Here is a 4069-nt window from a genome sequence, read left to right as displayed (position 1 = left end):
ACTGTACTCTACTGACTGTACGGGAGGTGTACTGTAGCTGGAGGTTACTGTACTCTACTGACTGTAGCTGGGAGGTGTACTGTACTCTTAGACTGTAGCTGGGAGTGTTACTGTACTCTACTGACTGTAGCTGGAGGTGTACTGTACTCTACTGACTAGCTGGGAGGTGTACTGTACTCTACTGACTGTAGCTGGGAGGGTGTACTGATAGCTGGGAGGTGTACTGTACTCTACTGACTAGCTGGGAGGTGTACTGTACTCTACTGACTGTAGCTGGAGGTGTACTGTAGCTTGGCGAGGTGTACTGTACTCTACTGACTAGCTGGGAGGTTACTTACTCTACTGACTGTAGCTGGGAGGTGTACTGTACTCTACTGACTAGCTGGGAGGTGTTACTGTAGCTGGGAGGTGTACTGTACTCTACTGACTGGGGAGGGACTTGGAGTGTACTGTAGCTGGGAGGTGTACTGTACTCTACTGACTAGCTGGGAGGTGTACTGTACTCTACTGACTGTAGCTGGGAGGTGTACTGTACTCTACTGACTGTAGCTGGGAGGTTGTACTGTACTCTACTGACTGTAGCTGGGAGGTGTACTGTACTCTACTGACTGACTGTAGCTGGGAGGTGTACTGTACTCTACTGACTGTAGCTGGGAGGTGTACTGTACTCTACTGGACTAGCTTGGAGGATGTACTGCTTACTTCTACTGACTAGCTGGGAGGTGTTACTGTACTCTACTGACTGTAGCTGGGAGGTGTACTGTACTCTACTGACTGTAGCTGGGAGGTGTACTGTACTCTACTGTGTAGCTGGGAGGACTGTACTCTACTGACTATGTAGCTGGGAGGTGACGTAGCTGTACTGTACTCTACTGACTAGCTGGGAGGTGTACTGTAGCTGGGAGGTGTACTGTACTCTACTGACTAGCTGGGAGGTGTAGTAGCTGGGAGGTGTACTGTACTCTACTGACTAGCTGGGAGGTGTACTGTACTCTACGACTGTAGCTGGGAGGTGTACTGTACTCTACTGACTGTAGCTGGAGGTGTACTGTACTCTACTGACTGTAGCTGGGAGGTGTACTGTACTCTACTGACTAGCTGGGAGGTGTACTGTAGCTGGGAGGTGTACTGTACTCTACTGACTAGCTGGGAGTGTTACTGTACTCTACTGACTGTAGCTGGGGGTGTACTGTACTCTACTGACTGTAGCTGGGATGTACTTGTACTCTATCTGACTGTAGCTGGGAGGTGTACTGTACTCTACTGACTAGCTGGGAGGTGTACTGTACTCTACTGACTAGCTGGGAGGTGTACTGTACTCTACTTACTGTAAGCTGCGGAGGTGTACTGTACTCTACTGACTGTAGCTGGGAGGTGCTACTGTAGCTGGGAGGTGTACTGTACTCTACTGACTAGCTGGAGGTTACTGTATCGACTGCTAGCGAGGTTACTGTACTCTGCTGTCTGTAGCTGGGAGGTGTACTGTACTCTGCTGACTAGCTGGGAGGTGTACTGTACTCTACTGACTGTAGCTGGAGGTGTACTGTAACTCTACTGACTAGCTGGGAGGTGTACTGTACTCTACTGACTAGCTGGGAGGTGTACTGTAGCTGGGATGTGTACTGTACTCTGATGGTTGTGCTTATCTACTACAGACAGGTGTGTTTAGTTCTCTCAGTGCAGACGAGTTACAGACAAACAACTAACCGGTAGAAGGACCTGATTAGCTGGCTATCTGAGTGTAAAAGGACCTGGTTGGAGGTGCAGATTAGTACAGCAGATCCCTGATGAGGAGAGAGACAACATACATTCATAAAGGGCTTTCTGTCCGTCTGTCATCTTGAAGACATTATGGGGTTGGGTCCTGTTCTGCTGCAGGTCAGCGTCTCCCAGTCTGTGGTCAGGTTGTTAGACCTGAAACTCAAGGCCTCTCCTGAAGCCTTGAGGCTGTGTGTCGGGGGCCGGGTCAGGCCTCAGTCCCCTCTGGGTAAGGGTGTTGGGTTAGTGGTGGTCGTGCTCCTGGCAGCAGAGCTGTCCCTTGGGGGGCCAGGGCCGCAGCGCCCCCTCCTGGTGGTTCTTGCAGAATGAGTTGGGGCACAGCTGGCAGAACGCCTCAGATGGCTTCCCACACACGTCACAGTGGTGCCACGGGCAATCCCAGCGCCCTGAAATATAACATAATAACCATTATAGAACTAACACATTATGTTATATCTATCTAGTCCAGCGGTTCCCAAACTAGTGGTCACGACCCCATGTTGGGTCGCCTGATATGAAAATGGGATTGTGGGAGAATTTCCAAATTCAAGTTAAAATTAAAAATTAAAAAATATATAATTTTTCTACATTGTATAATAATAGTGAAGACATCAAAACTATGAAATAATACATATGGAATCATGTAATAACCAACATTTAAAAAAAWATATATTTTATATTTGAGATACTTCAAATAGCCACCCTTTGCCTTGATGACAGCTTTGCCCACTCTTGGCATTCTCTCAACCAGCTTCATGAGGTAGTCACCTGGAATGCATTTATTTGGATTTGTTTAACACTTTTTGGTTACTACATGGTTCCATAGATGTTATTTCATAGTTTTGATATCTTCACTATTAGTCTACAATGTGTGACAGGTGCACAAAAAAAAAAAAAAAAACTTGAATGAGTAGGTGTTCTAAAACTTTTGACCAGTAGTCTATATTATATCGTCTTTTTATCTCACAAATTCCCCTGGTGAATCACTAGCTACCATATGAAACCACACACTATTGAATCATTCCCCTGGTGAATCACTAGCCCACCTATGAAACCACACACTATTGAATCATTCCCCTGGTGAATCACTAGCTACACTATTGGACATCATTCCCCTGGTGAATCACTAGCTTAAACACTATTGAATCATTCCCCTGGTGAATCACTAGCCACACTATGAAACCACACCTATTGAAGTCATTCCCCTGGTGAATCACTAGCCACACTATGAAACCACACACTATTGAATCATTCCCCTGGTGAATCACAGCTACACTTGAAACCACACACTATTGAAATCATTCCCCTGGTGAATCACTAGCTCACAATTATTGAATCATTCCCCCTGGTGAATCGACTAGCTACACAGTGTGAACACAACCTATTGAATCATTCCCCTGGTGAATCACTAGCTTACAACTATGAAACCACAACACGTATTGAATTCATTCCGCGTGGTGAATCACTAGCTACACTGTACGACACTATTGAATCATTCCCCTGGTGAATGGACACTGAGCTACACTATTGAATCATCCCCTGGTGAATCGACATAGCTTACGGTGCGGTCCAGGCAAGAGAGGGTCAGGGGTTAGGGGGTTGTACCGAAGGGGTTTTCTTGTGCGGTCCAGGCAAGAGAGGGTCAGGGGTTAGGGTCTTACGGAAGGGTCTCTTGGTGCGGTCCAGGCAGGAGAGGTGGAAGGGTCAGGGGTTAGGGTCTTACGGAAGGGTCCTGTTGGTGCGGTCCAGGCAGGAGAAGGTGGAAGGGTCAGGGGGTTAGGGTCTTACCAAAGGGTCTCTTGGTGCGGTCCAGGCAGGAGAGGTGGAAGGGTCAAGGGGTTTAGGGTCTTACCGAAGGGTCTCTTGGTGCGTCCAGGCAGGAGAGGTGGAAGGGTCAGGGGTTAGGGTCTTACCGAAGGGTCTTTGTTGCAGTCCAGGCAGGAGAGGTGGAAGGGTCAGGGGGTTAGGTCTTACCGAAGGGTCTCTTGGTGCGGTCCAGGCAGGAGAGGTGAGAAGGGTCAGGGGGTTAGGGTCTTACCGAAGGGTTCTCTTGGTGCGGTCCAGGCAGGAGAGTGGAAGGGTCAGGGGTTATGGTCTCTTCACCAGAAGGGTTCTCTTGGTGCGGTCCAGGCAGGATGAAGGTGGAAGGGTTCAGGGGTTTAGGGTCTTACCGAAGGGTTCTCTGGTGCGGTCCAGGCAGGAGAGGTGAAGGGTCAGGGGTTAGGTCTTACCAAAGGGTCTCTTGGTGCGGTCCAGGCAGGAGAGGTGGAAGGGTCAGGGGGTTAGGGTCTTACCGAAGGGTCTCTTGGTG

At 48.8% G+C, this 4069-nt stretch overlaps 2 long non-coding RNA genes and 1 pseudogene across 5 annotated transcripts; 1 reads left to right on the top strand and 2 right to left on the bottom strand.

The window, feature by feature from the left end:
- The first annotated feature begins 335 nt into the window (after positions 1–335).
- Positions 336–1651, top strand: LOC112072941 (uncharacterized). Of its 4 annotated transcripts, XR_011476377.1 has the most exons (5): positions 336–389; positions 463–524; positions 858–935; positions 1044–1123; positions 1570–1651. It is a non-coding gene; the product is annotated as an uncharacterized lncRNA (long non-coding RNA). The 4 variants fall into 4 exon arrangements; XR_011476376.1 differs by lacking the exon at positions 336–389 and having other exon boundaries at positions 399–524; XR_011476380.1 differs by lacking the exons at positions 336–389; positions 1570–1651 and adding an exon at positions 1375–1420 and having other exon boundaries at positions 399–524; positions 1044–1152.
- Positions 866–1286, bottom strand: LOC139024982 (uncharacterized). Its single transcript, XR_011476381.1, has 2 exons — positions 1227–1286; positions 866–1163 (listed from the first exon to the last, which is right to left on the bottom strand). It is a non-coding gene; the product is annotated as an uncharacterized lncRNA (long non-coding RNA).
- LOC112072940 (histone-lysine N-methyltransferase NSD2-like) overlaps positions 1455–4069 on the bottom strand; it is a 7974-nt pseudogene continuing 5359 nt past the window's right edge.

The sequence above is a fragment of the Salvelinus sp. IW2-2015 genome, unplaced genomic scaffold, assembly GCF_002910315.2.
Source record: "Salvelinus sp. IW2-2015 unplaced genomic scaffold, ASM291031v2 Un_scaffold2095, whole genome shotgun sequence".
NCBI lineage: Eukaryota > Metazoa > Chordata > Actinopteri > Salmoniformes > Salmonidae > Salvelinus > Salvelinus sp. IW2-2015.
The sequence above is the reverse complement of the archived record's forward strand: the minus strand, read 5'-3'. Positions and strand labels throughout refer to the sequence as shown.